A 13,439-nucleotide genomic window follows, 5' to 3' on the forward strand; every position below is an offset into this window, starting at 1 on the left:
CCTGGCAGAAGCCTGCTGGGACCTCAGCAGGCACCAGGGTTTGGGTTTGGGCTTTGGGTGGTGAGAATGGCATTTCTGTTAATCTTGCAATGTCCTTCATGGAGTCCTGTATAAAGTCATAGCCTGGCCTCAGCTGTCCAGTGGAGAACTGGAGAAGCAATCACTGGCGGCACCCCTCAGGGGTGCTCTGCCCAGCAGGGTATGGATGGGGAATTCACCAGCAACCAGAGGGGAGGGCTGGAGGGAAGATTCAGAGGGGCTGGCCCAAGAGCATCTATGAGCCCCTTTGGAAACCATCACAATAGGGGAGGCTGGGGGACTTTTCTGGAATAAGGGGGAAGGCACATGCTACAATCATGTGAATATAGAAAGGAAACATAAAACAATGGCATGACCCAAGGCTGGAGAGACAAAGGAGGTATATTTAGAAGAAAACATCATTTGGATCCAAAGTGTCAGTACAATTATTACAGACAGAAAAGTTCAAAATGGTTTCTTCCCTTCTGTATTTCCTTCTTGTTGATACTGTGATAATCCAGCTTTAGAGCAATAACTTTGGAATTTCTCGTGCCAGCCTACAATAAGTATCAGGGGAACCCGCCCCCAATATTTCACCATAGGTTCTTTGTATTTTCCCTGTGTTGGCCAGTCTGAGAAATAAAGAGAAAGAGTACAAAGAGAGGAATTTTACAGCTGGGCCGCTGGGGGTGACATCACATATCGGTGGGACTGTGATGCCCACCTGAGCTGCAAAACCAGCAAGTTTTTATTAAGAATTTCAAAAGGGGAGGGGGTGCACCAACAGGGAGTAGGTCACATGCTTTAAAGGGCAAAAAGCAGAGTGAAGATCACATGCTTCTGGGGAAACAGGGCAAGGACAAAATCAGAACTCCTGGTAAGTGTCTGTGTTCAGCAGTGTACGTATTGTCTTGATAAACGTCTTAACAGAAAACAGGGTTCGAGAGCAGAAAACCAGTCCGACCTCAAATTTACCAGGGCTGGGGTTTCCCAATCCTAGTAAGCCTAAGGGTACTGCAGGAGACCAGGGCGTATTTCAGTCCTTATCTCATCCACATAGGACAGGCACTCCCAGAGCAGCCATTTATAGACCTCCCCCCGAGGAATGCAATTCTTTTCCTAGGGTCTTAATATTAATATTCCTTGCTAGGAAAATAATTTAGCAATATCTCTCCTAGTTGCACATCCGTTTATAGGCTCTCTGCAAGAAGAAAAACATGGCTCTTTTTGTCTGACCTCACAGGCAGTCAGACCTTATGGTTGTCTTCCCTTGTTCCCTAAAATCACTGTTACTCTGTTCGTTTTCAATGTGCACTGATTTCATATTCAAACACACATGTTTTACAATCAATTTGTACAGGTAACACAATCATCGCAGTGGTCCTGAAGTGACTTACATCCTCAGCAAGAGATTAAAATAAAAAAGGCATAAGAAATTATGAAAGTATTATTAAGGAAGTGATAAATGTCCGTGAAATCTTCACAATTTATGTTCCTCTGCCGTGGCTCCAGCTGGTCCCTCCATTTGGGGTCCCTGACTTCCTGCAACAATAAGGAACTGAAATAAGTTTCTTTTCGAACCACCTCTCCATTTGAGCCAGCTGTGAATTCTTGCATGCCAACACATCGTGACATTTGCATGATATAATTTATGATAGAGCATTCTTGTGGATGGAAAATTCATTTTTTAAAGGCAATTTGATTCTACTTCTACCACTAGCAAATCTATGATGGGGGGCAACTTTGCTGAGCCTCAAATTCTTTATAAAACGAACAGAGATCAGTTGTAAGAGCCTCTTTTAGCTCTAACACTGATTCACTATATTTCAGGAATAATCTGCAAGATCCTAGATTTACAAATTAGATAAATCAAACAGTAACTTAATCGCTTTACTAATAGTGTTCTTTGTTTCTCAGATGACTCACAATCGAATTTCTTTCTTTCTTTTTTTTTTTTTTTTGAGATGGAGTCTCACTCTGTCGCCCAGGCTGGAGTGCAGTGGCACAATCTTGGCTCACTGCAAGCTCTGCCTCCTGGGTTCGCGCCATTCTCTTGCCTCAGCCTCCCAAGTAGCTGGGACTACAGCCGCTCACCACCACGCCCGGCTAATTTTTTGTATTTTTAGTAGAGACGGGGTTTCACCATGTTAGCCAGGATGGTGTCAATCTCCTGACCTCATGATCCACCCGTCTCGGCCTCCCAAAGTGCTGGGATTACAGGCATGAGCCACCGTGCCCAGCCTTGAATTTATTTACAAAACAAATTATCTTAGTGTCTGAATGGCTTAGTTTACCTCCAACATTTCGGGAACGTGGGTATTAAAAAAAAAAGACTAGGGCAGCCACATTAGAAATTGTGTCACTGCTGGTTAAAAATATTCAGGGATTCAGGATTTTCCCATAAGTTAATCAATTATAATTATTCCCTTACACTTGCCAGGGGTCAGTCTTTTTTTTCAAACCAAGAAAGCGTCCTCACCTGGAGAGATTTGAGAGCCAAATACTGAAGTCTCAGGCCCACAGGAAAGCAAACAAACAAAAAGAGAACATGGCGTTCTTGCCTGATTTCAGACCACTAAGCACGTACTCCATTCATGCAAGGATTTGGTGGTTCCTAAAAGTAAATACTGTATCTCTGATATGAATAAAACTACAATTTCTTCTCAGATATTTTACACCTCAGTGTGATTGAGTTTAGTTGCTTCCTTGAGCCAGGGTGAAGAAAGACGTGTGTGTGTGCGTGTGTGTATGTGTGTTTTGTGGGGTCAGGGTGAACTGGAATGCGTAAGTGTGTGTGTATGTGTTTTGTGGGGTCAGGGTGAACTGGAATCCGTGCGTGTGTGTGTGTGTGTGTATGTGTGTGCTGTGGGGTTGGGGTGAACTAGAATCCGGGGGTGAACTAGAATCCGTGGAAGTGCTCGGTCTCTCCCGTGTTTGACTGACTCCCGGCCGCACACCCAGTCCCTGACACATGGGGGCGCACAACAAACATTTCCCGAAAGATTCGGGAGCAGCATCTCCACCAGCTAGCTGGGCTGCCAGGTGGGTACTTCCTTCAAAGCTGGGAGAGCGTCCTACGCCCACGCGCCCAGGAGGGCGTCCCTGCAAAGCAACGTCTAGGAGACCACAGCGGATGCCACAGCTGGCCCGAAGCGGATCAGCCTTGGGGGGTACGCATGCAGAAGCAGGCGCGGAGTCCCCCGGGGGGACGCGAGCAGTTCCAGCTGGGATCCAAGTTTCGCTAGGGAAGAGCCTCTGGCTATGGGAAAGCGGTCTCCGAGTTCATGCGAAGGCCCAGGTCGAGGTCTACACTGGGGGCAGGGAAGTGGAGGTGACCACATGAGCGCCCCATCATTGAGCGCCGCCGCGAAGTCTGCGCTCTTTGGGTCACTTGGAGCGCGGCCAGTTTGGCAGATTTGTTTTTTTCCCGGAACAGCCCGCGGTGGCTGGGCTGTTCCGGAAAACTGCAAACTTTGCTGTGCGCGCTCTCCCGTGCGCAGGCTCAACTTTGCAGAGCGAGTGGCCAACTTTGCAGAGCGCGCGCCAGCTTTGCAGAGGGCGCCCTCCAGGGATTATGCGTGCGGCCGCGCTTGTCGCTTTGGGCTCTTCTACCCCTGCCGAGCGCTGTGTCCCGAGGAAGGGGCGGCGCTAGCCCCGCCAGGCCCTACCCGGGGCGGCCCCTCCCTCCGCGGCGCCGGGGCTTTTAGTTTCGCTTTCGCTAAAGGTGCCTCAGACCCTTGCTGCGGAGCGACAGAGAGAGACTGTGCCAGTCCCAGCCGCCCTACCGCCGTGGGAACGGTAACTAGAGCCCCCGCCTCGGCCGGCGCCTCCCCAGCCCGCCGGCCGTGCGCGTCTTGCCTCCCTCCTTCCTGTCGGCTTCCTAGTCCCCACTCTGCCCCCAGCGTGGTCTAGGGGAGCCTGGTTGAGTGAGAGTGGCCCCGACGGCCTGCGCTGAAACTTTGGAAAGAGAGCCGTTTCTGCCCTCTCCATCGCTTGCCTTGTTCAGCTTGTCCTCCCTTCCCTCTCGAGATTTAGGAGAGGAGGGTTCGTGATCTGGCACAGCGACTAACAGCCAGGGCTCCTTTGCCTGGGTTCCGGTCCCCGCCCCTTGCCTGCCGGCGGCGGGACCTTAACCATCTCTCTGTTAAATGGGAACCACGGTGATCGCCGCTGACTGTTGCGGGGATGGACAGAGTTGATTATGGTACGCGGTTCGCAGCAGTGGCTCCGTCAAGACTGAGTACGCGGGGCCGGGCGCGGTGGCTCAAGCCTGTAATCCCAGCACTTTGGGAGGCCGAGATGGGCGGATCACGAGGTCAGGAGATCGAGACCATCCTGGCTAACACGGTGAAACCCCGTCTCTACTAAGAAATACAAAAAATAGCCGGGCGAGGTGGCGGGCGCCTGTAGTCCCAGCTACTCGGGAGGCTGAGGCCGGAGAATGGCGTGAACCCGGGAGGCGGAGCTTGCAGTGAGCTGAGATCCGGCCACTGCACTCTAGCCTGGGCTACAGAGCGAGACTCCGTCTCAAAAAAAAAAAAAAAAAAAAAGACTGAGTACGCTGGAGCTGAGCGTCCTTGCTGCGGGGCCCTTAGCGGGACCTTGAGGAGGTGGAAACAGGGCAGGAGACATTTAGACGTGTGGAGTGTTAGGCTCCAGGAGACAGCTTTGCGGTTTATGGAGCAGTAAAATTACTTGTGGGTGATTGTGGGTGTATCATTTCCAGATCTTTAACTTTTGAACTTCTGGGCCCTCGGGCTAGTTGACGTGGCCCTCCCTGTTGTCTCAATTTACAGGCTATTTCCTCCTTTTGGGTCTCGCCAGCCTGACCTTCACCCTTGGTATGGCCATTGCCTAGATTCACAGTCCACCTTCCCCCACCTGTAAACTGTGTGGCTTTGGGCAGGTTACTTAACATCTCTGAAGAAGCTGAAGTTTCTGCAATACTAAAGTAAAGGCCCTGGTCTAGCAATGCCGTGAGCTTCGGGTGACACAGCGGAGCGCTTGAGTGCCCAGTAGATCCTCCCTTTCCCCCTCCCAGCTGCTAGAGGCAAGAGAGAGGGGGAAGTTTTCAGGTCTTCTCTGTGTGCCCTTTAGGAAGATTGTTTTTATTTGGGCAGGAAGTGAGGCACAAATGTACGATGTCACTTTTCAAGGGAAGCAGCTGCAGTCCATTTCCCTCTTCATGAAAGTAAAAAGTTCAGACAATAGCTGGACAGTGACTTCCTGGCCAGCTGTGTACCAACATGTGGGCCCCTGGTCAACATATTTGGAAACAATCACTACAGGAATTTTTTTTCAGTCTCTACAAAATATTTTTAAAATATGGATGTGGTTTTGAAATAAAGGCGAAGGTTGACAGTTGTAAATCGTCTTAGTCTCGTGGACATTGGTGATAATGGAAATATTTCTTGACGATTTAGAATGTGCCACCCAGTGCCTAGCATTTTACGTGCATTGTTTCATTCATCCTCCCAACCACTTGTGACATAAGTACCATTGTTTTCCCATTTTGCAGATGAGGAAACTGAGACTTAGAGAGGTTGAGCACTTTTCCTGAGGTCCCATGGCTAATATGTGGAAGAACTGATTCAGCCCCAGATCTCAGGGTTCTCAACCACCCTCTTGGGTCTCCTTGGTTCTGTTGTTTGGACAGTAGTTTATTCAAGGGGCTGAAGGATTCGAAAATACATTTAAGTTAGGTTTATAAAGAAAAATGGATTTGGTGCCTGTCATGTACCTGACACTTTTCTGTGATCCAAAAAAAAAAAAAAAAAAAAAAGATTAAGATGAGGTCTCAGTCTGCAAACAGCGACAGTCTTGGTGACGAATAGTAAGAATAAGAGTTACAGTGACTAACCGAGATTTACTGTGTGCCTGGCATTGTTAGTGCTTTGAGTGTCTCATGTATTAATTCATTTAAAGAGAAGTTAGACATATTTCATTTAAAGAGAAGTTAGACATATTTAACAGTGGGATAAGCAGTCTCCCTCAAATAGCTGCTCTTTGCAGTCTGGACCCTAAAAAGGGGACAGATATGAGAAAATAATGCCAGGCGTACCCTCTCCGGGCAGCTTGGCAGAACTGAGATAGGTCTGGATTTTCTTGGTGCACTGTGATGATGAAAGGAGGAAATAAGGGGTCAAAACCAGGTCTTGGTTTGACTGAAATGAAGTGTCTGAGATCAGGCACCCCCACCTGGTTACCACCCTGGGCTATGATTGCCCTTTGGAGGTTCCAAAAATCAAGCCCAGTCTCATAGGAATAAGCAAGTAACTGTTTAGCTTTACAGATTTGAAAGAGCCAAGTCCCACCACTGCTGACTTGAATTGTTAGAAGAGAGCCTTTCTGTCACTGTAGACAGTGTTTAGCATCAACCTAGAAGGATGCTGTAGGTTTCAGACAGAAGACCTAATGGCCTACTGTTTGGAGGGTAAGTTCCAGAAAGTGTCCCATCATTGAGCCACAGAAATCAGCCTGAATTTTACATCTCAGTAGCTAAGTCCAAAGCCCTCTCTTAGTGTCTGAGAAGGATGAGGAGTTTATACCCATCCTTTGATGGAACATTTCAAATGTTTAATGAGTGCACGGTTCTCTCTGCCTGCATGGCTCCCACCTACCCTCCCTGCTTCCCGAACCTTTTCAGTTCTCAAGTGAGACATTTCCTCCCCTGAGAACTTTCCCTAATTTCTGTGAGGCTCTTGAGTTTGCCTGGTATGGTTACAGATTGTTCACCCTCAAGGCACACAACACAGTTGCATTTCAACCTAGACGCCATCCTTTTTTTCATGTCTGTTTATCAACATGGCAGGACAAGCTCAATTTGCTCACAAGTATGTCCCTAATTCCTCACTTCTAGTAAATATCCGTTGAATGAATGAAGAAGAGTCTCCAAAAGTCTCCAAAAATTCAGGTTCTTTGCCCATTTTTAAAATTGGGTTATTTGCTTTTTTGCTGTTCTGTTGTGAGTTCCTTGTGTATTTTGGACATTAACCCCTTTTCAGATATATGGTTTGTAAATATTTTCTCCCATTCCATAGGTTGCTTAGGGCTATCAAAACAAAGGCTTGGCTTTCTTAGGAGCCATTTTGCTTAGGGCCTTCCCCTTTTTCAAAACCACTTTATTAAGGTATAGTTGAAATATAAAAAGCTAGGCATATTTAATGCATGCATACATAACAAATTTGGGGATAAGCAGAGATACACCCATGAAATCATCACCACCTCAACAAAGCCACCACCTCCTAAAGTTTCCTCCCACACCCTTTAATACTATTATTATTTTATTTTTTTTATTATTATTATTTTCCGAGATGGAGTCTCGCTCTGTCACCAGGCTGGAGTGTAGTGGTGCAATCTTGGCTAACTGCAACCTCCGCCTCCTGGGCTCAAGCGATTCCCCTGCCTCAGCCTCCCAAATAGCTGGGACTACAGGTGTGCGCCACCATGCCCAGCTAATTTTTGTATTTTTAATAGAGACGGGGTTTCACCATGTTGGCCAGGATGGTCTCGATCTCTTGACCTCGTGATCCGCCTGCCTTGGCCTCCCAAAGTGCTGGGATTACAGGCGTGAGCCACTGCGCCTGGCCAATACTAGTATTTTTTGTGTGGTAAGAACAATCACCGTAAGATCTACCCTTTTAGCAAATTGTAAGTATACCATATAGTATTGTTAGCTATAGGCACTATGCTGTATAGTAGATCTCTAGAATTTATTCATCTTGCACAACTGAAACTTTGTACCCTTTAACTATCACTTCCCCATTTCCTCCTCGCTGCCCCCACCCCCGACTTCTGGCAACCTCCATTCTGTTCTCCATTTGAATGAGTTTGACTCTGTTAGATTCCACATAGATGTGAGATCATACAGTAATTGTCTTTTTGTGTCTGGCTTATCTCACTTAGCATAATGCTCTTCAAGTCCATCCATCTTGTCACAGATGGAGGATTTCCTTCCTTTTTGTGGCAGAATAATATTCCATTGTGTGTGTATACCACATATTCTTTTATCTGTTCATTCATTGATGGACATTTAGATTGTTTCCATAATGCTACAGTGAATGTGGGAGTGCAGGTATCTTTTTGAGATCCTGATTTCAGTTTCTCTGGATATATAGCCAGAAGTGAGATTATTGGATCATATGCAATTTCTAGTTTTAATTTTTTGAGAAATCTCTAGACTGTTTTCCATGATGGCTGTACCAATTTATATTCCCACCAACAGTATAGAAGAGTTCCCTTTTTTCACATCCTTGCTAACACTTACCTTTATACACGCACACATATATACATACACATACACATTATATATGCATATGTGTATGTGTATACCATACACATATTGTGTATTGTATACCATATATATATTTAAATATATATATACATATTTAAAACAGCTATCCTAACAGTTGTGAGATGATATCTTATTGTGGTTTTGCTTTGCATTTCCCTGATGATTAGGGACACTGAGCACCTTTTCATATACCTGTTGCCTATTTGTATGTCTTTAGAGAAATGTCTATTCAGGTTCTTTGCCCATTTTTAAAATTGGGTTGTCTTCTTTTTTTTTTTTTTTTGCTATTGTGTTATGTGAGTTCCTTGTGTGTTTTGGATATTAACCCCTTTTCAGATATATGGTTTGTAAATATTTTCTCCCATTCCATAGTTTGCTTTTTCATTTTTTTTTTGTTGTTGTTGTTGTTATTTCCTTGCTGTACAGAGCTTTTTAGTTTGGTGTAATCCCACTTGTTTATTTTTGCCTTTGTTGCCTGTGCATTAGCATCATATGCAAAAACTCATTGTCAAGACCAATGTCAAAGACCTTTCTCCCTGTTTTCTTCTAGGAGTTTTAAGGTCTTAGGTCTTATGTTTAATCCATTTTGAGTTGATTTTTTTTGTATGGTGTAAGATAAGAGTCTAGTTTTATTCTTTTGCATGGTGATATCCTGTTTTCCCAACACCGTTTATTGAAGAGACTATCCTTTCCATATTGAATATTTTTGGCACCCTTGTCAAAAAATTAGTTGACTGTAATGTGTGGGTTTATTTCCAGACTATTCTGTTCCATTGGTCCATGTATCTGCTTTATGCCAGTGTCATACGGTTTTGATTACTATAGCTTTGTAATGTCATTTGAAGTGAGGAAATGTGATGCCTCTAGCTTTCTTTTTGCTCAAGTTTGCTTTGGCTATTTGGGGTCTTTTGTAGCTACATATGAATTTTAGAATTTTTTTATATGTCTGTGAAAATGCCATTGGAATTTAGATAGGGATGGCACTGAATCTGTTCAGTGATCAATTTGAGCAGCATGGACATTTTAACGTATTAATTCTTCCAATCCATGAACATGGAATATCTTTCCATTTATTTATGTCTAATTCCTTTCATCAGTGTTTTCTAGTTTTGTTGTTCTGGCTCAAAGAAGACCCGTGTGTTGCCTAATTTGCACATATTTGTGAATTCTCTAATTTCTCTCCTGTTACTGATTTCTACTTTCATACCATTGTGGTCAGAAAAGATACATGATATGACTTTAATCCTCCTAAAATAATTAAGACTTGTTTTGTAGCCTAGCATATGATCCATCTTGGAGAATGTTGTGTACACTTGAGAAGAATGTCTATTTTGCTGCTGTTGGATGATATGCTGTATATATGTCTGTTAGGTCCATTTGGAGTAGTGTTGTTCAGGTCCACTGTTTCCTGATTGATTTTCTGTCTGGATGTTGCAAGTGAACTTTTGAAGTCCCTTACTATTATTTATTGCTATTTCTTTCTGTAGTTCTATTAATACTTGTTTCATATATTTAGGTGTGCTAATGTTGGTTCATATATATTTACAGTTTTTGTATCTTTGATAAATTGGTATCTATAATATAATGACTTTCTTTATCTCGACAGTCTTTTACTTATAGTCTATTTTGTTTGATGTAAGTATAGCCTCGCCTGCTCTCTTTTGGTTACCATTCATATGGAATATCTTTTTCTATCCCTTCACATTTAGCCTATGTGTGTCCTTAAATCTAAAGTGAGTCTTTTGTAAATATCATGTAGTTGGATCTTATTTTTTTACTCTATTTAGGCACTGTATGTATTTTGATTGGATAATTTAATCCATTTATATTTAAAGAAATTATTGATAAGGGCTCACTGTTGCCATTTTGTGATTGTTTTCTGTTTTATAGCTCATCTGTTTCTCTCTTCCTCTCTTGCTTCTCTCCTTTGTGATTTGATCATTTTTTGTAGTGATATGCTTTGTTTCTTTTCTGTATATATTTTGTATATCTACTACAGGTTTTTGCTTTGTTTTCACCATGAGGCTTACACAAAACATCTTATAACGGTATATTCTAAGTTGATAACAACTTAGTCCATTTGGGATTCTATTACAATATACCCTAAACTGGGTTGCTTATAAACAACAGAAATATATTTCTCGTAGTTCTAGAGTCTGGAATGTTCAAGATCAAAGTACTAACAGCATTAGTGTATAGCAAAGTTTCATTTCCTTGTTCATTTATTATATCTTATCACATGGTAGATAGGGCAAGGTAGAGCTCTTTTTATAAAGGTACTAATCCCATTTATGGAGCTTTACCCTTTGGACCTAATCATACCTCAAATGTCCCCCTCCTAATACTATGACATTGGTGAATAGATTTCAGTGTATAAATTTTGGAGGGGTACGTAAACATTCAGACCATAGCAACAACTTAACTTCATGCACATTCAGAAACTCTACAGTTTTATTCTCTCCTTCCACGTTTTATGTTATTGGTCACAGTTTACATCTCTTTATATTGTATATCCATTAACAACTATATATCTATAGTTATTGAAGCTAGAGTTGTTTTTAATACTTTAGTCTTTTAACTTTAGTAGAGTTCAAAGTGATTTATGCACAATTAATACAAGTGCTCCCCAACCTATCATGGATTTACATCCCTATAAACCCAATGTAAGTTGAAAATATCATAAGCCAAAAATGCATTTAATACAACTCATCTATTGAATTGCAGAGCTTAGCCTAGCCTGTCTTAAACATGCTCATATCACGTTAGCCTACAGCTGGGCATGAGAATCTAATACAAAGCTTATTTCATAATAAAGTGTTGGATATCTCATATAATTTATCAATACTGTACTAAAAGTAAAAACAGAATGGGTGTATGGTTACTTGAAGTATGGTTTCTACATGATGTGTTTTGCTTTTGCAGCATTGGAAAGACAAAAGATCTTAAGTAAAACCATTTTAAGTCAAAGACCACTTGTAAATTATTTGCATATTCTGGATTTGACTATACACTTACCTTTACCAGTGAGTTTAAAGAGTGTCCTTTCATTTCAACCTGAAGTATTCCTTTTAGCATTTCTTGTAAGGCAGGTCTAGTAGTGATGAACACCCTCATTTTCATGTGTCTCAGAAAAGTATTTATCTTTTCTTCTGAAGGACAGCTTTGCTGGATATAATATTGGTGGTTGGCAGTTTCTTTCTTTTAGCACTTTGATTATATTATCCCACTCTTTTCAGGCCTGCAAGGTTTCTGGTGAGAAATCCGCAGATGGTCTTACGGATATTTCTTTGTATGTAATGAATTGCTTTTCCGTGTGTGTGTGTGCGTGCGCATGTGTGTGTATACATATATATATGTACATATCAATAGCTTTTGGAGTACAAGTAGATTTTGGTTACATGGATTAATTGTGTAGTGGTGAAGTCTGAGATTTTAGTGGACCTGTAACCCAAGTAATGTACATTGCAACCAATATGTAGTTTTTTAAAATCCCACATCGTCCTCCCACTCTCCCCTCTTCTGAGTCTCCAGTATCCATTATACCAATCCGAATGCCTTTGCATGCTCACAGCTTAGCTTCCACTTATAAGTGAAAATATAGGTATTTGGTTTTCCATTCCTGACTTACTTCACTTAGAATAATGGCCTCCAGCTCCATCTAGGTTACTACAAAGACATTATTGTAATGTCTCCATCTTCCTTCTTTCCTTCCTTCCTTCCTTCCTTCCTTCCTTCCTTCCTTCCTTCCTTCCTTCCTTCCTTCCTTCCTTTCCTTCCTTTCCTTCTTTCCTTTTTTCCTTCTTTTCTTTTCACAGCTTAGCCTAGCCTTTTCACAGACTCTCACTCTGTCACCCAGGCTAGAGTGCAGTGGCACAATCACAGCTCACTACAACCTCCACCTCCTGGGTGGAGCAATTCTCCTGCCTCAGCTTCCCGAGTAGCTGGGACTACAGCCGCATGCTACTATACCTAGCTAATTTTTCTATTTTTAGTAGGGACGGGGTTTCACCATGTTGTCCAGGATGGTCTCAGTCTTGACCTATGATCCACCCACCTTGGCCTCCCAAAGTGCTGGGATTACGGGTGTAAGCCACTGTGCCTGACCCTACATCTTCAGTTCTGATTTAGCTTATTTGAATCTTCTCTCTTTTATTGGTAAATCTAGCTAATGGTCCCCTGAGTTTATCTTTTCAAAGAAGCAACTTTTTGTTTCATTGATCTTTTGTATTTTTTTGTTTCAATTTCATGTATTCTGCCTTGATCTTTGTTATTTTCTTCTGCTAGCTTTGGGTTTGGTTTGTTCTTGCTTCTGGAGTTCCAGGAGGTGTGACTTTAGGTTGTGAATTTGTGATCTTTCAGACTTTCTGATGTAGATATTTAGCACTACAACCTTTCCTCTTAGCACTGCTTCTGTTGTATCACAAAGGTTTTTGATAACTTGTGTCACTATTATTCGTTTTGAAGACTTTTCAAATTTCCATCTTGATTTTATTGTTAACCCCAAAATCATTCAGGAGCAGACTGTTTAATTTCCTTGTTTTTATATAGTTTTAAGGGTTTCTTTTGGAGTTGATTTCTAGTTTGATTCTGGTGTGGTCTGAGAAGATACTTGATATAATTTTCATTTTTAAAAATTAATTGAGACTTATTTTGTGGCCTATCACATGGTCTATCTTAGAGAATGTTCCATGTGCTGATGGGAAGAATGTGTATTCTGCAGTTCTTGGGTAGAATGTTCTGTGAATATCTGTTAGGTCCATTTGTTCTGGAGTGTAGTTTAAATGCAGTGTTTCTGTGTTGACTTTCTGCCTCAATGATCTGTCTAGCGCTGTCAGTGGAGTATTGAAGTTCTCCAATATGATTATGTTGCTGTCTATCTCTTTTCTTAGGTCTAGTGGTAATTGTTTTATGAATCTAGGAGCTTCAGAGTTATGTGCATATATATTTAGGGTTGTAATATCTTCCTGTTGGGTCAATCCTTTTATAATACTTTCTTTGTCTTTTTTTTTTTTTTAACTGTTTTGCTTTAAAATTTGTTTTATCTGATATAAGAATAGCAACTTCTGCTTGCCTTTGGTTTCCATTTCTGTGGAGTATCTTTTTCCACCCCTTTACCTTGATTCTATAA

General features: G+C 42.3%; 1 protein-coding gene across 3 annotated transcripts in view; it reads left to right on the plus strand.

Annotated features, from left to right (window-relative positions):
* The first annotated feature begins 3,007 nt into the window (after nucleotides 1-3,007).
* CASP7 (caspase 7) overlaps nucleotides 3,008-13,439 on the plus strand; it is a 52,373-nt gene continuing 41,941 nt past the window's right edge. Inside the window, exon 1 of one of the 3 annotated variants that reach the window (XM_025397175.1) lies at nucleotides 3,008-3,188. The gene's annotated coding sequence lies outside the window, so the exon portion shown is untranslated. Of the gene's footprint in view, nucleotides 3,189-3,507; nucleotides 3,817-13,439 lie in introns of those variants that run through there. The other 2 variants (XM_025397176.1, XM_025397174.1) reach the window with 2 other exon arrangements.

The sequence above is a fragment of the Theropithecus gelada genome, chromosome 9, assembly GCF_003255815.1.
Source record: "Theropithecus gelada isolate Dixy chromosome 9, Tgel_1.0, whole genome shotgun sequence".
Taxonomy (NCBI): domain Eukaryota; kingdom Metazoa; phylum Chordata; class Mammalia; order Primates; family Cercopithecidae; genus Theropithecus; species Theropithecus gelada.